At 42.1% G+C, this 25,404-nt stretch overlaps 2 long non-coding RNA genes across 4 annotated transcripts in view; one reads left to right on the top strand and one right to left on the bottom strand.

Moving 5' to 3' along the window:
* Positions 1–25,404, top strand: part of LOC114002120 — a 52,128-nt gene that overhangs the window by 13,392 nt on the left and 13,332 nt on the right. For both annotated transcript variants that reach the window (XR_005562967.1, XR_005562966.1), the window contains exons 3-4: positions 16,714–16,839; positions 21,079–21,168. This is a non-coding gene — a long non-coding RNA (uncharacterized LOC114002120). The remainder of the gene's footprint in view (positions 1–16,713; positions 16,840–21,078; positions 21,169–25,404) is intronic.
* Positions 915–9,101, bottom strand: LOC114002121. Of its 2 annotated transcripts, XR_005562968.1 has the most exons (4): positions 9,090–9,101; positions 8,688–8,775; positions 3,177–3,250; positions 915–981 (listed from the first exon to the last, which is right to left on the bottom strand). It is a non-coding gene; the product is annotated as an uncharacterized LOC114002121 (long non-coding RNA). The 2 variants fall into 2 exon arrangements; XR_003545770.2 differs by lacking the exon at positions 9,090–9,101 and having other exon boundaries at positions 8,688–8,915.

The following is a 25,404-nucleotide window of genomic DNA, read 5'->3' as shown; positions in this document are numbered from 1 at the left end:
TGCAGGCAGAGGTCAAATGCATAAAAGCAGTTGTTGAATTAAAGCGTATGGGCCTCCTAGCAAACTGGGATTCCCGTGGTGCCTACCTATCACAAATCACAGAACTGGTCATGTCAGAATGGACCTTAAAGAGTATCTAGTTCCATCCTCCCTAGGTTCCAGCCTATGCCACTGTCCTTTTCCTTCCCAGAGGGCTCTCTCAGAAGTTGTCCGCTGTCACCAAGCAAGCCAGCAGCAGAGCGGGACTCTTGTCCCCTTGTCCCTGTTCCACCATTGAGTTCCTGGCTCTTTTGCCCAGGTGAAGGTGGGTGAGCACAACACAGCTTAACTTCAAACCAGGTGCACTGCAAGCTGCAAGAAAAACACTTCTGATGTCCCTGTTCTGTCAGGAAGCCTAATGAAAATCCCACTTCCAACTGTAAAATTTGGAGGCCTGATTTGAAGAGTGCCACTTTTCAACCCTGGGCCATGGCCATAGAGATAAAAGTAGAGAGTGGCAGAATATAGTAATCTTTGGGATGTGTGGCATCATTATATTCAGACACTGTGTAAGCCTGGTACAATAGCTGCTACTATATCTTGTTTGAACTTGAACTATACCTTTTTTAGGGCAGAGAAACATTTTCAAAATTGCCTGGACATCATAGCATTTTTTAAAGGTATAATTTTCTGCTTTACCATTGCCTACTTTTTGGTCAAGTCAGGAGTTCACTTTTCCCTCATCTATTTGACTGTGTCAGAGGGATATCTGTATTTGCCTGCTACTGTGAAATGCTGGAGGTTCCTGCAATTTTTGTAGTTTCAGGTTGTGGTTTATCTTGCCAAAATATCTGGGTATGGGGATGAATACAAAAGTATCTTGTTCCTCATATTTGCCTTCTGCTCAGGGAATACAAGGAGGCTTTCACTGAGTGCAGAACATACTTTATTATTGGTTTTGCATGTAGTACAAGTCTTTGTTTTGCTGAATTCTCAGGACTTCTGAAGAAAAAAAAGAAATGTTGCCACATAAATGTCTTTCCAGAAAACAAGCAAACAAACCAAACAGCCAAGATCTCCATCGTGGCGCCGCTCAGCTGACATTAACCACTTTGCACGAGAAGGGAGCATAGCCTGGCTCTATTGTAGCTCTATCACTGGAGATGAAAAGCAAAGGCAAGATGTCCTCCAACCACGGTTTTGTCAGAAAAGGATGTCTGATTTCTATACAGACGCTAGCAGTGCCTGAGGGATGGGACAAGTTTTATTTCCTGGTGACACGTATGAAACACCCTTTAGGTGCAAGAAAATAGGGCAAGTTTGGAAGAAAGAATAGTAAGAGTAAAGCAGGGAATATTAACTACAAACGAAGGGGACGGTCCTTAAGAGGATAATTTTCTCCTTTTAAATCTGGTGCCCGTATTAAAATTTCTCCCAGCAGCATGTGCATGACTGATACTTATTCAGCTGATAGCGCAAAGCAACAGTGACCCTGGCACCAATGCCGAGGCAATATTTACAAAAGGATGAACTATTTTCGAACAATGTCTCCAATGTACTAAGCACAAACAAGCTTTTCTTCAACATCAGGCATGCATGTTGTCTCGTTCCAACGATTTTGTTCATGTACAAATGTATTCATTGTGGACAATGCAAGGAAAATGTCATTCTCTATTTATATCCCAGTTTCCCTTTGTCCTCTTTACAGTATCTTGAGGCAGTGATGCAGAGCAGAGTCTTGTTCTAAACTCCTGCTATTTTCCTCCCCATCTTCTTCCAAAGCACTCACAGTTGCAGAGCCGCAGCGAGTTAAAAGGCTCCCTACAGCAGATTTTTTTTTTTTTGAGACACAAAGATCGGTCTCTCTCCCTCTGCTTCCCAACAGAGAAGATCTAAGTCCTGCCTCTTGCTCCATCACTCAGAGCACATAATGGTCTTGGCAGCGGAGGATGTGGTGGTAGCAGCGTTTTGAGCCATGTAAGTGGATGCACCTGGCACAGCAGTGTGAATAGGCGATGTTAAGGCAATTCTCCCCCAGTAATATATGAAACCATCCACTTCATCAACAGCCCCTCTGTGATCAAGGCTGCCTTTTTGTTGACTTGGATAAGTTCCCCAGTATGGTCAAAACAGAATAATGGAGGACTTTGAAAGAAGGGCCCTTGCACAGAAAATAATTAATCTAGCAGCAGAGGAGCAGGGAGAAAGATTTAGTGACACTCGAAAACAAAAAAACAAACCCCCAAGTCCTAGGACTAAACTAAAACCATGAGTGCAGGCTTACACTGTATTTTCATCGTAAAACAAATCATCTATCCTGAAAGCATAATTCTTGGACAGATTGGCCACCGTTTTGGGTAGGAATTAGGAACATTATTTTAAAGGACATTTCAGGGGAAAGCTATTTTGCCTTTCAAGTATTGTCTGATTTTCTCCAAGTTGGAAATGTCCACTGCTCTCAAGAGTGGCATTCCACGCTGATAAGCTTCAGTTTATTCGTAAACTGATAGGCATTATTTTCCTACACTTAAACATATCTTTTAAAAAATCAATTTATAAAATTTCTTACAATTAAAATCACTCTAAATTGAAAGCTCAACCTTAAGTAGAGTTTTCCTTTAATAGATTTTTGCACTCTTTCCAATTGTGTGTGTACAACAAAAATATTCATGCATGCCTCAGATGCAACAGTGAAATGAATATAACACATTCCACATGTTCTAAGAAATTTAAAGACTTGCATTTCTGAAGGAAGAATATGTGACTGTTTTCCAGTGTGAGACTCCTGAGGCCTGTACACTCACTGGAATGGATCTCCCAGTAAAGAACATCCTTTATACACAGGATTCACATCCAATTCAAGTGTCAAACTATTCACTGACGATTATACTATTTGTACAAAAGTAATTCATTTTTTTCCCCAGATAAAATATCTCAATCAGGTTGAAGCAATTTTGTTCTCTGAAAGAAAAGTTTGAGACTTAATGAATATTACTAAATGAAAAACTTTTAATCACATAATGCATTTTATATAAAGGTTATATATAACACCAAATAAATGAACTCTTCTTGTAGTTCATACTTCTAATAATGGATGATTTCATATGCTTTAGCACATAAAAGATTAGATAGCTTTAAAATTAGAGCAGTCAAACTTTTAGCACAGCATGAGATGAAGATAAGGAGTATTCACTCACCGAAAACATCTTTTCTTCATCGTCATCTTTCTCATCCTTAAGGAATTTTAAAATTGCAATTGAGCAATTCTTAGCTACTGGACAAAAATAACTTCTATTAGCTGGAAAACATTTTAAGATTTTTCAGCTTTACGATATAAACTGCTATGTGAAAGCATGCCTTATCGGTCCCATGAATTGAACTTTGACAAAGGATGGTAATTCTGACATTTGTAAAGATGATTAAACCCCCTGAATGACTGAAAGCTAAGCATAACCCTCAAGATTAAATGAAGATTAAATGATCATCTATTATGGAGGTATGCAATATATATTATTTCAACAGTTAGTTGGCAGCAATCATTCATTCTCATTTTTCATTAGATTTTTAGAAAGTAGCATCTCCCAAAGTTAATACTGGCATCTCCAACTAAGGATAGTATTGAAATTCAAATAATTTGATCGTGATCTGATTTTTTTTTATTTTTTAAAAAATTTCTTACATTGCTTCATTATCATATTGAAATCATGCAAACAAATAACTGATTAATCCCCGTTCAAACAGTGAAAAATCTGTGGAAGTGTTTTAAGATGATTGAGTCTTTACTGAAAAGTGGCAAAAATATACTCTCTTCAGTAAAGTTTTTTAAAATTGTTTTCTCAGCACACAAAGAGCTTTGCTATGTACGTGTCACTACAGAAGACCTTTTCTGCCAAAACATATAATTTTGTCTAAGGGCATATCTTGGAAAATGCTACTTCTCAGGTTCTTTTAATCAGATGATGTATAATGAATTACTGTAGCTAACAATATTTTATGCTTTTGTTGGTTCTACAGCAACTGGTATTACTGTTTTTTGTAATTTCACATTTCTTAGCAACAGAAAAGTTTTACTGCTGTTGTTGGAAGCTATGCTAGGATTATTTTCACAGTCTTCTCAATTTGCCTACTCTTATATCTGAAAATCCACCATAAGCAACTGAGAAATGCACAAGCTACATTAAACCTCATGACAATTATTGCTGTCTTGGCTGATCCACTCAAAACAATTTCTTCACTTAATCCAAAAACCTAAAGCTCTTTCTTTTCAGGCGGTATACCCTGCCTCATGGAAGTCATGTTACCCCTATAGTCATAGTCAGAATCTGGGTACAGATGCAATGTGAGCCATTAAAGTTATATAGGCCCAATGTTAGGTTATAATCCCTCTGATTACTCCCACTCAGTGCCGGGTCCCATCCCTAGATACTGTGTTAGATCTACAGACAGTACTGAGCCTACTATAAAAGTGTGTGGTCAGCACTTTTAGACACAAAAATTTTGCATATGAGATGATCCTAACGGCAGTTCTTCTAGTGTCACCACCTCTAGTCTGAGCATGTATTTAAAAGGGATCTTTTTACATTTTGATGATAGTTCAATTTGGCAAAAAAATTTAGGATTTTTTGGGTTTAAAGGTACTATATGGATGTAACACCTGAAATGAGAAGAGGGTTTGGGAAATAAGAGAGATTTCACCAGAGAAAGATAAGCTTTAGCATCTGAGAAATCCTCTTGGGAGAGTGAATACTTAGCACTTTTCATAGTAGTTGTGAGATCTTTGTTTTGCTCTGGACAGATTCAGTAATTTTCAGGCAATGGTTTTCAGCCTCAGTTTAGCGTCTGAGCCAGTGCCTTGAACCCGGAGCCACGTCTGTTATTTTTATTTTGGACAGGGTACATTTGCAGGTAACGCAAATACCCAGCATTTGGGAGACTCATTTGGCACCTCCACCCTGGACTGGCTGTGGGCTGCAGGGGTCCTTCCAGTCCTGTGTAGGGGAGAGGAGCCTTCCTGACTTCGGTGGAAGCAGACAGCCAAGCACGGCAAACCCAGCCCTACATTCGGCTGCCACATGCCCGTGCTGTCCATGCCCGGCACTGTTAAATAAATGGATGCTCTTTATTTCCTGGCCTTCACTAAATTGAAGATATATCCTACAGTTAACTGTTATTTGTATTTCCTTCAGCCCCTGTAGTCTGTGTTATGCACTTGGCCACTGTGATGAATGAGTGTATTATGAAAGCTGGACATTGTTGGAAATAGGACATTGGAAATAGGACTTGAGCTCTTGGACAGATGAAATATTTGATGCTGTGGAACAGGTGGAAACCGTAGTAATACAAATTAACTGGCTGTTTTTACTGAGGCAATAAAGTGCAAATATTTGTTATTTATTTCATAATCCAACTTGTATTTTATACTTCAATGTTAGCAGATTACTTCAGATAACCACAATGATTTTGCCAGAAAGAAATCTACTCTCTGAGCTAGCTGGCTCTGCAGATGAATGCCTCACAGCTGAATTCTCCAATTATAAACTGAAGGTTTTTGTCTGCAGCTGTAAGCACTAGAAGTGTTGTTTGGGATCTGTGGGAGAAGTTACATGACCCCAAGCAGGGTCCGTAGCTCAGTATCCAAGGAGCTGAGAAGCTCCTGACCAGGCTGGCTCTGCACGGGAGCTAGTTGCCTGCCCCCCACAGTCCCATTGCTCAACGAGCACTGTATCTGCTTGAGTTTTTGTCACCCTGACACACATTCACAGACCTGGGCCAAATATTTCTTAGACACACGGGGATTGAGACGTGGAGACAGACCTCTGTTCTCAAACCATTTTGAAGCATGTTCATCAGTCTAAACAGAAACATTGCACTCTACTTCTAGTCTGGCAGAAGTTGAGCAGCATCACTGACTTTCTGCTCAAGTGAGCACTCACTCCCACTCTCTCCAGGTGAAATGTTTTAAGAAGATGCTGCGGGAAGGTAAAGCTTTATTTACACTCAAGAAGCTAATAAAAAAGGGTGCGGTTTAGTTTTCATTTCAGTTTTAAGTGAAACTTTAAAGACCAGATAATGTTTAAGCAGTAATAAACAAATGGCTAGAAGAGAGAATAAAATGCTTGTGCAAACTTTGGAATTGATAGTTTTCAGAAATTTGGTAGCCATCTTCAATATTACCATCTAGTATGAGTCAAAGGGAGTTAATGGACCTAGCCTCTTTCACCATCACTGGGATATCCAAACATCTAAAAAAGAATCAAATGTCTACTTGCTGACCTTTTTTTTTTCCCCCTTGTAGCCAATTGCTCTTCCTAATGAAGAGGATAATTTGTGGATTAAATTGCTATTTATTTCAATGTATTCCTGGGAAATAAAGCCTCTAATCCATAACAGTAATAGGTCATTGAAAGGTGGTTTTCGTGTACTGGAGCACTTCACACCTTCTAGGTCAGGCACTTGTGATGCATGTCCTTGTGCAAAAGCTTCTGTAGGATGTTTTACTTCACTCCTTAGACAGTGGCATTAAATTTGACAGCAAAATTGCTTCCACCCTCTTTATATCAGTAACTACATAAAGGTAGGTTAGAGCACATGGTTTTAATTTAGCCTTTAGTGGTTTTATTTGGCAAGGAAAAAAAACTGTTGAGCACTAACCTTGAATTAGAAGCTGACCTCGGAATTAGTCAGCCTTTTTCTTGTAAATGCATTTTGTAGAGTATAAACATGAACCATCTATTTACATAACATTAGTGACAGTCAAATGATTTCTTAGGAGCATTAACGCTGGAAATCCCAAACACTCCTTCCTTGCTGGAGAATGGTTTATAGCTCCTGAGAATAATCTCTCCAGCAAGTAACTGCAAACAGAAAAGACTGATCTTTTCCCAATCGAATTTAGGATTTCTCTAGTATTTCACTAAGAAACCCCAGATAATAATTATAAGCTGCTCTTAAATGAAATGCAGGTCACCTCCCAGGGTGCATGTGGAAAGCTCTGACTGTGCGGATGGTGGTGCAGCCTCCTCCTGTACTATGGTGGCTTTATCCACTCTGCTACAGGGATGTCATGCAAGAGCAAAGAACAGCCTGAGTTCTACTTGACACTGGGGAGCCATGGTGCTGAGTACCAGTGATGGCTCTGAGGGATGTCAGTCGACGGCAACCCCATGGTATGCCTAAGTGTCTTCACCTGTACTGTTCCCAGTCTGCTGGGAAGCCAAGGCCCTTGCAGCAAGGAGCAAGGGATTTCAGGCCTTCTGAAGCTGAGGTCCTACTTCAAGTAAGGGAGCCTCCAGCAGGTCTGCAGACCACTTCTGCTTTCCCAGAAGGAGCTGCACAAGAAGCAGCCTAGCAAACTGATGGGTCCTGCACTTATGCTGCTGACTTTGACACATGTGCAAGCACTGCATCCTAACCGAGCTCATGGAAATATCTTAAAGGTTTTTAGTTTTTTTCTCACTTCCAGGTAAAATGAAAGCCATGAAGTGCCACCAGGTTCTGAAGTTCCTGTGTTTCTTTGACTGTGAGCTTTACTGTTTTTAAGAATAAAATTTTATAAAGTGGACATATTAAAAAAGATGAAAACAAATCTGAAAAAGATCCAGATAATTTGTGTGAAATATATTTCAGGCCATGGGGGCGTTTAACAGGTTTTCAGAGGCAGAAAAGTAACTTGGCTCATTTTAGTTTATTTTTTGCCCACTTTGAGGAAAGAGTATTTTGTGGTTGTCATAGCTTTTTTTGTCTTTATTGTTGAATGAACAGCGGAACATACTTTCTTTTTCTGAAACTGTTTTCAGAAGGTAATTTTTTTTATTATTGCAATAGGAGTACATACCATAGCACAGCACTTCTAGCTTGCTCCACATTTATCGGCATGCCCTGCCATAATATGCCATAATAATTCTCTGAATTAAGATGGTATTTTTCATGCTTTCAGCAACAGCAGCAAGGTACTCTGCTCTTTGCTGTGTGTTGTTATTATTAGCTCACTCATGATCGAATTCCAGCCTCAGGCACTGGTTGTGTGATGGGGCCGAGCTCTGATGGCAGGTTTCAGCCCATGTTTTCTCTGGCCATGTTTGCCTTACCTAATTCATGATAGGGAACACAAAGACTATGTTGAACAGAAGGGAAGTGCACAGCCATTTTAGGTGTCCTCAAATTATAGCTTATGACTTCTCTCCAAACTAGAGTAAAGTGGGTTCTCTTTAACATAAAGGGTGGGAAGAGTTTTACTCCAGGCAGAGGTTTATCAGTCCCAGCACCCTCTCCAGTAGGTGTGAATATGAAAGAAAGCATCTGATGTCTTCTCAGATAACCAGCAGCACACCACTTTCCCCTGTCCAGCACTGTTTTGCTCGCTAGCATCCTCCATGGGGGTGCCACTGGGCCACTTGTGCTTGGCATTTGGGGAGCAGGCTGCAGGAGGCACAGACAGCGTTTCATTGCTTTTCAGTGTTGTCAAACACTCAGTTTGGAGTGACCCTGCTGCCCTCTTGTACAGCATAGAGCCTTTCCCGAAGGTTTGGCACAAATACTGTCGCTCACTACTAATAAAATAAGGCAAACGCCATCCTGGAGGAGGGTGTTAGTGAGTCCCAGTTGAGGGTGTGGTCCATTTCTCCTGGCAAACAGATGTCCAGAAATGTCCATGTAATGATTCGTGGAGAGAGAGCAGGAACATTGACTCCTGCAGGTGTATCTCCTACCTCTTCAATAAGGCTGGGGCTGAAAAAGCCTGTCCTTTCTCAGGCCTCCTTCCTCTGGTGGTCTTCAATGTGCAGCAGAAAGAGTGTCCTGTAAATAAAACAGCTCCCTCCAGGACCAGAAGCCAGACAGAGAGGTGATCTGCATTCATTATGCTCTTGCAATAGTATCATAGAACCATAGAATGGTTTGGTTTGGAAGGAACTTTAAAGAATCACCTAGTTCCAACCCTGCTGCCATAGGCAGGGACACCTCTCACTAGACTGGGTTGCTCAGAGCCCCATCCTACCCGGCCTTAAACAATTCCAGGTTTGGGACATCAACAACTTCTCTGGGTAGCCTGTTCCAGTGCCTCACCACCCTCACAATAAATAATTTCTTCCTAATATCTGATCTAAACCTACTCTCTTTTAGTTTAAAGCCATTCCCCCTTGTTCTATCACTACATGCTCATGTAAATAGTCTCTCCTTGTCTTTCTTCTAGGCTTCCTTCAGGTACTGTGAGGTCACAATTAGGTCACCCTGAAGTCTTCTCTTTTCCAGGCCGAACAATTCCAATTCTCTTAGCCTTTCCTCACAGGAGAGGTGCTCGCTCCATCCCTCTAATCATCTTGGTGGCCTTCCTCTGGACTTGCTCCAACCAGTCGATGTCCTTCCTGTTTATATTCATTTTACTCATTTACTCATTGTGATCAGACACGAAAGTGGTGTCATTTCAGAAGGGGAAAAAGCAATTCCTTCATCTCATTTTAGGATGACTGTAGGGAATGTAGTGCTGTGTAGCTAAGGTACATGTCCTGCTGAGGCAAGAAAATATTTCTGATCTTCACTAAAGCCTTCTGAACCCCCCAGGTCCTGAGCTTGGATGCATCCGGGAAATTAAGTATTGCTGCCTATTTCTCCTCAGCAGGCCACTCTTGAGCTACACAAGGAGGCTTGCTGGCTGCATAGTCCTCTTCTGCTAAAAGATCTCCTTCTCCGAAGGAAAAGAATTGAATGAAAATTTTAATGTGCTTAAAACACAGTTCTCTTGGAAAAAGACTTTGCCTGGCCCATCAAGGACATTTCTATTCCTGAATAAATTACAAGTCACAGAAAACAAAATTTTCTAGGCAGCGTTGGATATAAATAAAGAGGAAAAGTTCTTGTCGTTTGCCTGGCTTTGCCTTGTGTCCAAAATTGAAGTGTTCTGCTTGTTCTGCTTTCCAATGGTAAGATCTCTTGCACCAGCTATGTTCTTATCTAGGAAAGAAAAAAAGAATTCTTAGCAAGAATCTCGCTATCTGTCTCACCAGTACCATCACTAATTGGGCATTTTTGGTAGTAGATCATTTTTTCTAAGCTAAGAAAGTGAAGTGTTGTCTTTGTGGCCCACATGACGAGCAGGAGCACGGTACAGAGGGGATCAGGTGAGCTGGAGTATCTGCTGTCATGTTTCTCCCCGTGGCTTTGGAGGGCAATGGTTCCTCCTAGAGCCAGCCCATGGCTGCCACCAGGCTGCCCTTTGCTTCTCTATAGCTCCTTCAGGTTACAAAGCTTTGAATTTTCTTCCAGCTCTGTGGTGGGAGACACTGATGACAACTTATTTATGCTCCTGTTGTTTCTAGAAACCTCCAATTGGGTTCCTCCTGGCGTAGTTTAGCACGCCTACTGCCTGCCAAATATTTTTTTATAATCCTAAAAGCCTTTCTGTTGCTAGGTGGAAATTTTTTCTGCCTTTCAGATATAAAGTGACTAATGGGATACATTTCATAATACATCAGTAAGCATACTTGTTATTATCATATTTTAGTGCCCTTTAAAAATTACCAACCTGTACTGGAAGGATGGGATAGTATGTAAATTGTACATCATAAAGACAGTAGGGCAAATTCTTTGTTCTTTGATAATCACATTTAATAATGTTAAGAAGGTTTATTGCATTCGGGAGATGACGTTAAAAAGTATTGGGGGGGGTTAACCAATGTTTTTCAGGAGATGAACAAATGTCCAACAGCAAAGATTAGGTGTTAGGACTGATGTGGAATTTAGAAGCTGTAAAACTCATCTTGCTCTGACACAGATCTCTCTCACGTTTCCATGTTCACAGGCTGGGAACACAATTTCTCCTATCCCAGCTGGATAGCTGCTGGTTTTTTCCCTCCTGCTGCTGCCTCCTCCAGTTCTGTATTAATAGACAAGACAGAACATCAACCCATAGGAAAGCAAATGAATAGAGAAGTCATGTGGACAAAAAGGAGTAGTGGACACTGACATTGGACAGCATCTTAGGATAGCATTGAGTGTACATCCAAAAAAAAAGTGAGGAAGCCATTGAATCAATAAATGTAATTACAATTTTTGTCCTTTAGGCTTCTGATAAAAACTTTCTGTGCCTGTGACACAGAAAGAGTCATTCTAGGTCACTCTCAGTCACAGGTGAGATAGTTGTAGCTTCTGAAAACCCACAGGAGCCGTGCTAAAAGAAACAAACTTGGAAGACTCATCTATGGCTTAACAACACAAAGTATTTTCACTTATGCAGGTTCATGGATTCTAGAATAAACAAGACTTACATTCTTCTTGACTACTCTGGGGACTATATGTATGGTATGGCATGTTCCCTGAGTTACTGCAAAAGAAAGAGTCCAGCTCTATACTGGAGAGCCCATCTCAACCTGTACTGCCATACTTCTACTTTTGCATTCTTAAATGATCCATCAATTGATAATTTCAAGTGAGAATTTTGCATTACAGAGATTTCTTTGTAAAAGTACATTTAAAACACCAGCTGATTTACGTTAGCTACAGTGTGATGGGTTTGGGTAATAAAGGCATAAGGTTTTGTAAGTATTTTGAAGCTGTTAGAGAATAAAGCTTGGTTATAATATGATCCAGTCGGTTCTGTTATGCCTTCTTACACAGTATTTGCAAGTGAATTAGCAAAATGGTTTGTGAAGATTCCTCTTGAGCATTTGTTCACTCTTGTTAAAGTGATACCGAGAGGTCTCCTTTTTTAATCATTCCCTAATTTTTAATCATTCCCTAGCCCTCCAGTTGAAGATATCAGATTTATTTATTGTAACTGATAATAATGACGAGATAAATGAACTCTGAGCCAGGGTTTGATTAAAAAAAAAAGTGTTCAAAACTGGAAAACTCTAGATTCCAATAAGTCTAGAAAGACTGTACTAAAAATTGTGAAGAAAATTTAATTTTAGTAACATAGAATAATTTGGGTTGGAAGGGACCTCTGGAGCTCATATGGTACAGCTCCCTGCTCAGAGCTGGACCAGGTTTTATGCCGGGTTTTACATTCAGACTCCACAGTACCTTGTTCAACTGAGTTTGAATATCTAAAAAAAACTGAGATTTTTTTTTTATGTATTCACTTGTGCAAATAATTTGCAAAGAAACAATTTACTCCTGGTGTTTCAAATAAGGGTTGTCTGACAGTGTAGGAATTTTGTTTTCAATTGCAAAATTTTGTTTACCTTTAAAATTCCTTGACACAGCTGAAGAGCAAAGAGAAATAAAAAAAAATCATTTATAATCCTGAAGAAATAAAAGCATAGAAAAAGTCAAATCTCACCATTATTTGTAAGACAAAATTGAGGTTATGATGACACTCTTAGCTGTGAAAAATGGATTTCGAAGTATGAATTTAGATACATGAAAAAACTTCTATGCCAGTCATTGGAAAAAACCTCAAATAAAAGTCCTTCAAATGTATTAAATGTGCTGAGTACTTTCACAGGTTTTTAATTTTTAACCTTACATGTCCTTGACAGAACTCATTGCCTATCATGGACTCATTATAATGACTCAAACCTGCATTAGGAAGAGGACTACACAGAGGAAAGGTTTCTTTTCTCTATGTTTTTAAAATTTTTGCCAAATCTATATAAAAAAATACTGAAAATTATTGCTGAAATTTTGAGAGTTTTTATAAGACATCAACTATCTCAGACCAATCTTAAAAGATATTTCAAACAAAAGTATCTGAATTAGATTTTACCAGCCCCTTTGTTTGTTTTTATTCAAGTTCTGCAAATGTTAGTATAAACTTTTTTCTCTTTTAACTAAAATATTTTCATTTTAGCTGAATGTCCAACTTCATCTCCAACACTCCAACACCATAAGGATGAAGGGATATTTATCAGCCAGCTTGCACATTGTGGTCCACAATACAGTGTTCTGCAGACATGGAAGTCTTAAAACTATCACTCTCGTTCTTCCTTACACTTCCTTACACTTACTCTCGTCCATTATAACTCTCATCTTTCATGCCACAGAAAATGTTAATAATGCAAAGGAGACTCTGCATTTTTGCCTGTACCAGGTTGTGTTACCCCCACACATTTGGAAGGATGAATAAGCAGAAAACGTTTCAATTGTCCAGGCTTCCCATCACATTTACATTTATAGTAGTGCCAAAGAAACATGTAACTTGTCTAACAAAATGTTACAGCTTGAACCACCTTTCTCAATATTTCTATACAATTCATCTCTTATAAACCCATCCTACCACAAAACCTCAGAGGAGTAAGTAGGTCTTGAACTACAGATCAGTCCAAAACATTTTGAAGGCTAGAAAGAGAGAAACAAGGCATGGGATCAGGGCCATCTCACATGAGAGCTGAAGCTTTGGCACTGGACCAAATCCATGACTGCTACAAGTTGTCTCGGCTCCACTGGCTGTCTAAGCATGGCAGTTTCCACAGATTGAGAATGCCAGTGATCAGCACTCTAGTTTGGGGACTGCTAACAAAAATGCAGGCGCTGGACCAGATCTTTCCAACAAATTCAGATGCACAGCTCACTGTACAGTCAGAAAGATCTACATGCCCACCTCCTGTTGTTTCTGCCACCTGTTTTAGCAGAAACAATAAAATAGGGTTTGTGTGTGTGCCTGTGTGTATTGCATAATTCACGATCCAAACTGAATTCAAAATATTTGGATGGCGGCCAGCCCCACACTTGCTTGGTGGAGCTGGAAAGGCATGCCAAGAGCAGCACCAACGGCTGGCAGCCCAGGATGCTCTGACCCCCAGGATGGAGACACAGTCCAGAGACTGTGCAAGGAAAAACGGTCCTTTTTTTTTTTTTTTAAATCACCTCTGTAGGCAGCTGAGGTTTGTGTTAGTGAAAGCAAAGCAGGGCATAGCTTTCAGCCCAGACACAGACCACCTCTCCTACTAGTGCTCTGCAGGTCATTCATTTTTTCCAGCATTTTATTTTGGTGGAGACAGGAAACATTTGACAAGTCACTGCTGTTTTACAGGTGGGAGCTCAGCTCAACCACACCTGAGAGCAGTGAGGTAAGGACTTGTAGTGTTTTATGTACTACTGTAAATATTCCTTTGCCTTTTGGTGCTGCTTGCAACCCAATATTTCATCTAAGCTGGTATAATACACTTGCATCATTAGCAACAATTACCAGTCATTGTTCCATTTGGATTTCTCTTGCTAATTAGATTCACTCTGACAATCTGTATGGCCCACAAACATAACCCCAAAATCTTCCCACAGTGAACAGAGTGGAATATGAATAATCAGTTTAATACTTGTATTTGACTTAGCTTCTCAACACCAACAGGTTAATCAACAGCCTGCCAGGGCTCCCTTGTGGGAGAGTCCCACTCTGCTCCTGACTGCTCTCGCAAGAGGAGCCAGAGCTTGCCTGACTGCTTTGCCAGGCCTGGAAATGCTGTGTGGGTCTTACACAAGCTTTAAGAGCCACCACTTTTAATTCTTGCAGTTTTGCATGGGCATCCAGCTCTTCTCTTTCTCATTTACCCTTCTCTCACAATCTGCCTTTCCCTCTCACCCCTCACTTTAGAAAGACAGCAGTGATGGAGACAAATATGAACTCCTAGAGAAGCTGAAGAAATTCTGGAATGTAACCTTGCAGTCCCTCTGTAAAAGGCACAGCCCTGCAGCCCTTTGCTGCAGGCACTTCTGCTCCACTTAATGACCAGAGTATTTGGGCAAGAAACCTGGGCTGGAAGCCATTTCTTAGCTGCTTGCTGGGCCTTATCTGACAGTCCACAGCAACAACCCCTCTCCCAGTGTATCTCCAACAAAGGCAGCAATGCATCTTTCAGACCCATGTTGCTCCATGTCTGACTGGCCTGAAGAATGGCTAGAAGGTCTGACTCTGCTCATTCCTGTTTGGTTAAACTCCACCTGGGGCACTCCTGCAAATTCCCTTCTCTTCAAGATATGCATAAAAACTCCTGGTAATTGCCAGACAGAGTAAGATGTAGTTGGTTGCTCTGGCTGTGAAATCACACAGACAGACATTGTTTTTATTCACTCTTTTCAGTTACTTTTCCAAGCTTTGAGGAAAAATATTAAACCCAATGGAATTGCATGCAACTGCGACTGCTCCTCAGAGAATACCACTGCTGGAGTTGGACCCACAAGGCTACGGCTTCACTACCAGGCACTGGTGGTAGAAGGGACTTCTGGGACGGAGAGTGGAACATTGCATCCAGGTTCATTTGGCACCAAAGCACTAGCAGGCACCACTGAGCTGGTCCAGCCTGGCCTTTCCTCCCTCCTCTACCCTACCCCCACTTATGCTACCTATTCCAGGGGCTGCTTTTGACCCTAATCCAAAGAAAATAGATGTGGATGTGCTAATGGCTGGCAACAATGTGGGCTGGCCTTAGGCTGGAACAGGCAGTGCTTGAATACTTGAGACTGCAGGAGGGTGCCTTTTCCACCGAACTCCGTACCCATCACCCCATGCATGTGCTCCAGGAACTTCATTTGCCTCCCAGGAAAGAGGATTTCTGGTCTCCTGGTCTCCCTTGCAGCTCTTTGCTGCTCTGCTCTTAATGCATCATTCCCAAAAGGAGAGGTGGGAAGGGAGGAGAGTTCATCAGGGCGCTAATTCTTCCTAATCACGACTGGAAATAGGTGCAGCCTAGGAATCAAGCTGGCAGCACACAATGCTCCTATGACTATTTAATGCTGATTTTACTTTTTCCTTATTCTTTTGCGAACTGATTCACTCACTGTTAATAGCAAAAGCAGCCTCTGACATCAGTTTTCACCTGCATGACTCTTGGTCTTTTACTTGAATGTCATCCTCCTTTTATTACAGCCATTCTCAAGGTGCCCGGCTCATCCTGCCTGGCCTGCAAACCACCTCCATGCCAGCAATGCGTCACGGCTTTGTGCAGCACATTTCATCAACACAGTGCTCACATGGGCCAGGACCATGTCATTAATGCAAACATTGAAACAAAATTGGTCCCAAAACTCCTTTTTGAAAAACTCTCCTAGATAATTCCTCCTGACCTGAGATCTCCAGCATCAGCACTCATTGTTTCCTCTTCTTACCAGCAACGCAATTCCTCTACTAATCTATTTTGTCTCCAGCAACATCAGTGGTTTCTCACTTGACATCATAGCAAATACATTAAAGTAGTCTAGATAAAGGAAATCTGGCAGATATCACCTGTCTGGAAAAATAATTGTTTTATCAAAGAGAACCATCGGGTTAGTCTGGCAGGATGCACCTTTCATTGCATTTCATCCCATTTTTGATGTGCCTTTGCATTTTTAATTAGCCTTCAAGGCATGTTCCAAAGCCCTGCATACCAGTGAGTTCAGAGTTACAAGGACGATGATTGTTGACTGGATTACTTTTTAACTTGGCACAAGTGAACACATTGTAATGGATATCCCACAGTCATGGGGTCCTTCTCTGACTTGGCAGATGCATAAAAACAGTTGCTATTAGAGGTGCCACCTTACATGCTGGTCTTTCCAGAACTCCTGGACAGGCTCCCAAGAGTAACACTGCCTGCTCTTTGAACACACTAACAGTTCTATTTCCATATCCCTGTTCCCATTAACCAGCCTGCTTTTGCCCCTAGGATTTATCTTCCTTAAACCAGAGCAGAGGTAAAATACTCCTTTGATTGCAGGCCATGCCTAAATTATCTTTAATCTCATTTACTGCACTTTAGTCTGACTTCGCTTTTCTTCCTCTCTTACACCGAGATTTGAAGAAGTTTTTCCCATTTTTTTCAGGAATACTTTGCAAGTTTCAGTTCAGCTTTGCTTCTGACACTCACACTGGTATTTCTTGACCTCTGAATGATCAAGTCCTCTTTCTGCAAGACTCGCCAGGATTAACCAGAGAACTGAGCATCACAGGTACGTGGAGCAAGCAGGCAGGGTGCAGGATGCCTCACCTTCATGCCTGACTGTGCCTCTCCTGCACCTTCTCCACTAGAGCCAGCTTTGCTGTGAAACATCGCCCCACCTGTCAGTTTGCCCGTTGGCAAACTGAGTCTCAGACGCGCAAGTATTTGTGTTTATTCCCCCATTTGCTTCAAACAGGGAGAGCTACTTAGTTCAAAGCTCTGCTCTGTGACTAGATCCCTGGTAACTTAATTGCACATCAAAACAGCATTGCCTTGTATGACTTCACTGATGAAGATGTTTGTTGGTCGTCAAATCCAAGGATATCTGGGCCCTACCACTGCTAACTTGAAGCATCAAGTAATGCAGTCTCCTCAGATTGCCAAAGCACTGAATGAAGACATGAATAATTTCCAAAAGAGTTTTTATCTCAGCCAAAAACATGAACAGCAGATAAAGGAACAAAGAGAAAGCGTATTTCTGACCCTGCAGCTTTTCTCCTGCTGAGTTTCAGAGGCTGTGGGACCATCAGAAGTGCAAAAGCTTTTCAGCAATACATAGCCAGAAACTTTTATGCTGGTAAGCATGTGGTTATCATCCTCAGGTGCTCTAAGATACATTGGAAAATGTTCCTCGCTACCTGAAGAACAGAAGCAGACCAAGTCCAAATGGTATCGAAGAAGATTTACTTGACTGATCTCTCCAGTGCAGATGTGTGTGTGTTTGCACCCTCTGCACAAAGGACTATCTAGCCTTGCCTGCATGAGGTTGGGATAAGTGTCAGGAGTGATCCTCTCAAGATCTGCTCTAAATTTCATCTATCCTCACCAAATACCACTGCCATCTAAGTCCTGCTGGATGTGTCAGCCTAGCAGTTAAAGAAAAAGAATTGCTCCTCCCAAGAGCAGACACACAACAAGTGCTGTCATGAAGGAGAATTTCATAGAGTCATAGACTAGTTTGGGCAGGAAGGGACTTTAAAGACCACCTGGTTCCAACCACCCTGCCATGGGTAGGGACACTTTCCTGCCCATGGCAGGGGGGCTGGAACCAGATGGTCTTTAAGCCCCATCCAGCCTGGTTTTGAACACTTCCAGGGATGAGGCATCCACAACTTCTCTGGGTAGCCTGTTCCAATGCCTCACCATGGTCACAGTAGTTAATTTCTCCATTATATCTAATCTAGATCTATTTCAGTTTAAAGCCTATCACTTCATGTCCTGGAAAAAGTCCCTCTCCAGCTCTCTTCCAGCCCCCTTTAAGTACTGGAAGGTGCTGTAAGGTCTCCCCAGAGTCTTCTCCAGACTGAACAATCCCAACTCTCTCAGCCTGTCTTCATTGGAGAGATGCTTCATCCCTCTGGTCATGAAAACGTACAAGGACCAAAGAAGCAGTGAAGTCAGTGCATGCACCACACAGCACACCCTATAGGACGCTATAGGACAGTGGTCACATGAAACATCTAAGAGGTCGTCATTGTGCTGAATCCTGGCCTTAGCAGAGAAACCTTAGCATGCCCAGCTCCGCATCTTTCATTCTGCACTCAACAACTGGATGCAAAACAACAATTAAATTGTGAAAGATCATGGGTCTACTGGGAAGCAGAAAGATGTCAATATTTTCTTCTAGTTGCATTGAGCCATGATGATTTTACTTGACTGCATGCCTGAATGAAACAACAGAGAACATAAACAGAGATGGGGCCAGAGCTTGCCTGTGCACTACTTTTGTCTTCCTGCCTTTCCAGTGCACCCATCACGGCAGCATCTAGGTGATAAGTCTGTCTCTTTACAAAACAGGAAGACCGTGGGCTGCTTGGCTTCTCTGATGAGCTATAAATTACAGGGATATTACCTGGCTGCCAGCCTGTGCTGTGCGCTGGGTAAGGCAGGCGCTAATGGAGGGTGCCGCGGTGGCCGGCGATAGGATAATTACTGTTATTGCATTAGGAGAGAATAGCTGGGACTTAAGAGCCGGAGGGAAAAAGAGTCCCAGAAATTGGAGCACCGAAGGCATTGCTAGCCTCGTGAACACAAAGGCGACCGACCTATAAATAATCTGACCTCTTTGTTCCGGTAAAATTGCACAAGAATTAAGACCCCGGTTCAGGAAGAAACTTAAAATGCATGACTAAACTCAGCATAGCTGAGCAGACCTATTCACATGCCGGGGGCCCAAAGGCATTTCTACTCTGTGAGCCTTTGTGCTCACCTTCGAGAGAGCGGCTGCTGGAGGTATCCCGCTGGCAGAGCTGCTGACCAGGGGCTGCAGGGGGCAAGGTTAATTACTGCAGGTAAAGGAGTCAAAGCACCCTGCGAAATTTTGGGTGGGACTTCTCAATAGTATCTACTCTTTCTCTGCTATCTAAGTTCCAGCTAGAGAAAGAAATCTCTGTTAAGCTTAGTTACCTGATAGTAGTTAGCAATTTCAAAATGAAAAGCTGATATATAAAGTGGAAATATTAAGTGTTAGAATATAAACCTAACAAATACAAACCAGAAATTTTCCAATAAAACAAATCAGAGGCCAAAAAATGAGATGAGCCAGCAGCAGGGCAGGCCATCTCTAGGTTAGCTTCACCTTGCTTGTTTATCATCTCTCATCTTTTGTGAGAAAACCCACCCAAACATGTGCTTGTTCAAATTAAAAGGCTTGTCATCAGGCTCAGAAAGTCCTTGGCAGCCTTGATAAAGTAAAACTAGAACTACTTGTGACAAAAAGTCTTTGATGGTTGCCTGAGATGGGGAGTAGCACCATTTACAAATATTTTTCTCCTAGCTCTTCATCACAAAGACTTAGAAAAATTATATCTGAAAATTATTAGTAAATATAAATAGATTTATAAATCCTTCATAGCTTTTACTTTTTATCTTTGCATTAGAGAGTATATAACTATTTTCCTTGTGCTGGTGGTGGGGAGTAAACATGGAGAAAGTATGTGACTGACCCAGCATCACCCATCACCAGCCCCTGGCTTAGTCCCCTGTGTCTGGGATCCCCAAGAGATACATGTGTCCCAGGGAAGACATATACAGGGTGGGCACAAGAGCCATTTTGTTGCTTGGAAGGTGAGTAATGGGGTTTGGTGAACACCTTTAAGCCCAGTGGGGTCTCAGACTGGGTTGTGTGCCGGCTTAGCAGTTTAGCATCTGGCTGGCAAAGCAATAATCCAACAGCCTTTTTCCCAGGTGAGGGGGAAAAAATGGGAAATGCAAAGTGATCTGCCAGAAAGTTTGCAGTGGTCATTTGGGCAACTAAAGGAGGTCCATTCACTCTCATTTGTGCTGTGAACACCTGGAGAGTGAGGAAGTCTCAGGTGCACACCTGTCCCTTTTGCCTGCCCTGTTTTTTGTTGTATCCAGGGACAGTAAGGGTGAGGAAAGAGCCACATTCTTCTCTTATGACTACTTATCCTGACCTACAGCACCTTTCCACTTCACCAGCCTTCGCCATGCCTCACACGTATACATAGCCCCTAAAGCAAGCACTTTAAGACTGGAAGCGTAATCCAAGTTTGCATTATAGTTCTTCCTATGCAGCTTAGTCATTAGTTACCATGGAGCAATTAAGAACTAACAGGTCTAGCAGAGAGAGATGGTGCTTTCAGGTTGCTTTTTCTAAGCTCCCAGGACCATCCTGACTGCCGTCCTGGGTGGTTCACAGCCCCGTCACAGAGTCATATCAGAAACTCTGTGGCCCAATGCTCTGCAGCCACATGTTGTGTGCACCCTGTGTTTATAGCATTTCATGCTTGGAGCCATGATGTTAAAAGCTGTATTGTCTGCCTGTTTCTCACCCTCCTCCCAACACCTGCACAGCCCTGGTGTCCCAAAGAGCTGCCAGGCTGCAGAAGAAGCCAAGAGGCAAAGTTCATCTTTTTGTTCTGAGGTAGCGCAGCGCCTGGCACAGCTATTCCTGGTCCCTGACTCAGAGCACAACCATCTTCGAAATAAATAAAATGAAGAAGGGGAACATCTCTGGGCCTATATTTGACACTTGTATTCCCACACCACTTGACATTGTATAAATGTACAGATTGGTATGGGAGTTATTTTGACTCATCTGTTTAACAATCATTTTATTTTAGTCATTATTTATTTAACTTACCAGCTAGACAAAAGCTCCTTAATTTCTTCATCTGATTTAATTGATGTTCCCTAATAGAATGAAGCTAGACTGGATAAGACAGTACAAACTGTGCCAGTCTTCTTCAGTTTGCATCTCTTTTAACAAGTCTTGTGACTGTTGCAGAGCCAAGGCACATCTTACATCTCACAAAGGAATTGGGACCATACGTGGCTGTATACTCCGGGACAAGAAGCCAAGAAACATGCCAAAACAGTAAGTGCTGACACAATAATTAGCATATTGATTCTCAGTGCAAATTACCTCTTCATACATTGTGAAACACTTTGCACTTTCAGAGGACTCCAGAAGAGCCTAGAGTTTCTTATAGGGACCACAGTAATTAAATACATTTCTTCAGTTGTAATATTAAAATACAATTCTGGGTGAAGGAGCTTAGAAAGAAACATGCATGACGTGCAGATAAAAATGTATGGGATATGTCTACCTGACACCCACCCCCCCAATCCCCAAACATGCACCATAAATTACATTCCTGAAGGAGTTTTCAGGCCATTGGTATTTCAGGCCTTCTCAGAAGAACATTTTGCTTTTTCTTTGAGGGAAAATGATCTATACCTTGTGTCACCTCAATCTTGTGCCAAGGAGAGTAGTGGCTGCAAACTGAAGGATTGAATCATAAAGCTTAGTCTTAGCCCAGTACTCCACTTTCCTGGAAAGAGAGGTTCACTTTAGCAAACCCTAAAACAGACTGGCTTTCAGAGGAACTAATTTTTCAAGCTAAGTCACAAGTGCAGGGGGAAAAATGAACTCTCACATTTATGTACTTTGGAGCCCCATACAAATTAGGATTCTGAAGTCAACACATGGAAAAGCTTAAGTGAAGCAACCTGTAACTTGCTGCCCAGATTAGTTCATACCCAGCTCTCATTGCCAACATTTAAAGTCTTTGTGAAATGCTAAAGTGTAAAGGGTAGCAAGGCCAAAGTCAACTGATATTAGGAAAGGGCGTAATAATTTTACAACCATTAACAACATTAACAACCCTGTGAGCCAACACAGAAAGCTGCCAGAAAGATCCAGAATTGCCTCTGCAAGGAATAAAAATCCCCCTGCCTCCACAAGCATACTGCACTGTTGTAAAAATCAGCTAACTATCTAGACTGGAGGCTGAGAGGGCAGAGCTGACTGCAGTGCCAGAGGCAGATCCCATCCAGAGACAAGTGTGACACCATGAAGCACTCACCAGGACACCTAGGTTTGAATGTAGAATGAGATACATCAGAGCAGATTGGTGAGTCCTACAAAAGGAAGCTGCTTCATCACAGTAAAATTTTAGAAACAGGTCACCATCTTCTAATGGAAGGTCCTGAGGTTCACCAAGAAGACCAGAGCTCATACAAGATGCCTTTCCCTTTTTCTCCAGCAATGCCCTTTTTATTCTCCTCACCTAGTGTTACCACATGCTAATGCTACCATAATCTCTTGATGAAAATACACCTTACATTAAAGCGCTTCAGGTAAGGCTTTGAGTGGGCACTTGAAAAAATTAATGAAAAGACCTAGACCCCACCCTGAAGGGCTCCAGGGAACAGGAGACAAGTCAAGAAATTTCATCTTCTGCAAAGGCACTCAGGTCTGCTCAAGATTTGTTCAAGCTTGGTTTTCTACACAAGCAAGTCATACAAGGTCAGACGCTCCTGTACAGAAGCTCTTGAAACCGTTACCTGGTTTTGGTCAAGCATGGCAGGATGTGAGGATCTCTGTGATCACTCAGTTCCTGCGAGTTTTCATGCAAATGTTACCCTTTCCTGGTTTGCACTTGTAGGCATGGCCAGAGAAGTTAGAAGTGCCAGCAGAGTATGTGGAATTGCATATAGGTTCACTGGGTGTCTGTTCCTCATGGCAGAGGAGAAACTGATTACAGCTGGAATGATGGGCTATGCCTGCTCCAAGGCCAAATCCTGGCCTCCCAGCATACATATCCAGAAGTGAGGGGAGGTCCCAGCCCTGGGGGGTTGAGTGGCACCATTTGAAATAGCTTTCATTCTGGTCCAAGTGCAATTCAGCTCCTCCACTCTGTGCCCCAGCAAGTCCTGGCTGTTAGCAAAAGCTGCCATCCTTGAAAACTGTCCATAATTGCAGGCTTTCTGCACTCAGAGGGAAAGGGGAGGAACTGGATGAAAAAACCACCTTGTGTCTTTGACAGACAGAAAAGGTGTCTGAGTCAGTTCAATAGCCTTTCACAGACTCAATAAAAGATTAATCAAATCATCCACAATGAAAGCAAGTTGGCATCCCTGTTCCTGGGTTATTGGTAATGCAGAATCCTCACTTGCAGTTTCTTACAATTGATTCTATTATTTGGGAAAGGCCTCAAGTACAGTCCTATGGGGGGTCATAAAAATCCCACCCCAAAACCAGAAGATAAATGGGGGGAATTGTGATAGACATTTGCACTTTTTCTGCCTGTGAACAATAATTCATGCAGTTAGCACTTTATCAGGACTAATTTAACAAAGTTTCTCATTTAAACTACAGGAAAGTGAGTTCAAGTAGATTTTTCTAACATAAAGGACATCTTTTAACCCAACTCTTGCTCCTGTTCACCCCACCCCCGCCCAGTGCTATTATATGGCTTGAAACATGACACAAAAATACATTTCTTATCATATCAGTTGGCTTCTCTCACTATAGTAGCCCTCGTCAACATTCAGCAGCCCTAATAATGCAGTCCCCTGCAATCAGCACAAAAAAGTAGTGCTCCACAGATCTCTGATCCATCCCTTCGTAGCATCATAGGCCATTTCTGAATGCCAAATAAAGAGCAGGAACTCTTTTTATGCCAGCAGCTTGCTCCTTTACGTCTGGTCTGCATGCCCATGGTCCATAGCTCTCAAGGCTTGTTCCGTGGCAGATTCCCAAGCTGCCAATCTCGCATGAAGCTGCCCTTCCCTGGGCTGCAGCTGCTGGCTGCCCTGTCACTGTCACACTGGGTACCTTCCTAAGACAAGGCTGGGAGAGCCCTGTGCTTATGCCCTATGTCTGGCACTTACTTTTAGGGAAAGGTTTACCGGTGTAAGTATTGCAGGTTTTGTGCTGCTAAATACAAACTACACTGAAAAGATATCATAGATTTTTCTTAGTCCTACACTGCATTCCTGGGAGATGTAATAGAATAAAGTGCTAGAAAACCATTCCTCATGAACTGCCAGAATTTTTATAGAAAAGAACTGTGGAGACCCAAACCTACAGAGCCTCCTGCAAGGAGCAGAGCTTCAGGAGTAAAACTTCAGAAACTGGGAACTAGACATACTCAATGGGCACTAAAGTTGACTTACAAACCACAGAAACACAGACCTCAGCAGCTATATCTCTATTCTTTTTAGTAGAGTTATATTTACCTTATTTCAATTCTCATTGCATATATTGACAATTCCTTTACTAACTGCTTTCCTAGGGTTATTTTCATTTCATGGGTGCCTGTACTTCATTTATGATTCCCAAGGAGTTACAAAATAATGTAAACAAGTGCTTTCAAAACTGCTTGCATCTCTCCTTTTCCCCTCTGGAGCTGGGGTGTCCTTGAGATACTGTACTTGATCTTAGCCAAGAGACTGAGAAACAGGGTTGGCAAAAACAGATAGAGGAAGGATATTGCAACACACCAGTTGAATCTTTTCCTTTGGGATTTTGAATTTGGTCTGGACGGTGAGGCTGGTAGGAGCTGAGAGGGACAATCCCTCCACTTTTGATCCACGTGAAGGCAGGTTTGCATGTGTTCTGCAATGGTTCTTGGGCAGAGAGTACACCAGGCACAAGAAGCAGTTTTTGGGGTCCACATGGCACCTCTGCAAAGCCTGGGCACCTTTGGCATCTCTGCAATGTCAGACTCCCCACTTCACCTTTGCAATACTGGGCTGTCCCTTCTGCAGACCCATTGGTCATGGCCTCTGGGGGACAAGAGGCAACCAAGGAGGTATCCTCAGGACTCCCCAGGGGCTGTATTTTTCCCTGAGGCTTCATGACCCTCTTTCAGGGCATGCAGGTCAGGTAGGGAGACACAATCTCCACGTAAAACTTGTGTTGCAAGACAGAAACTGCAAGGCATGGTTGCTAGCTATGAAAAATTATCCAGGGGAAGGTTTCTCTCTTACGAAATGCACCTCCTGATCACTCTGCAGAAATCGTCTTTGCCCTACCTAGTGCTGCCAACCCTCAGCTTTTCAATTCTACCTTTGACTTCCTTACCAGCTTTCAGGAATGTCTTTATATCAGGCTGCTGGGCAGTGTCAGCCTTGCTTTCTTTTCTAAATTGTACAGTTTCAATTAGAGGAAAAGAAACCCACAATGCCTACCTCAGCTTCACAGTACTGGTGCAAATGGTTTAAGCTTTACTGGGGCTTATCAGATATAATTTTAGCTAACCTGGGGTCAATTTTTATACTCAGAGTGTTGGTTTTTTATTTTTTAATGTACTGTTTAGAGGTG

The sequence above is a fragment of the Pipra filicauda genome, unplaced genomic scaffold (genome assembly GCF_003945595.2).
Source record: "Pipra filicauda isolate LSUMZ 115617 unplaced genomic scaffold, ASM394559v2 scaffold176_size3548034_pilon, whole genome shotgun sequence".
Lineage (NCBI taxonomy): Eukaryota > Metazoa > Chordata > Aves > Passeriformes > Pipridae > Pipra > Pipra filicauda.
The sequence above is the reverse complement of the archived record's forward strand: the minus strand, read 5'-3'. Positions and strand labels throughout refer to the sequence as shown.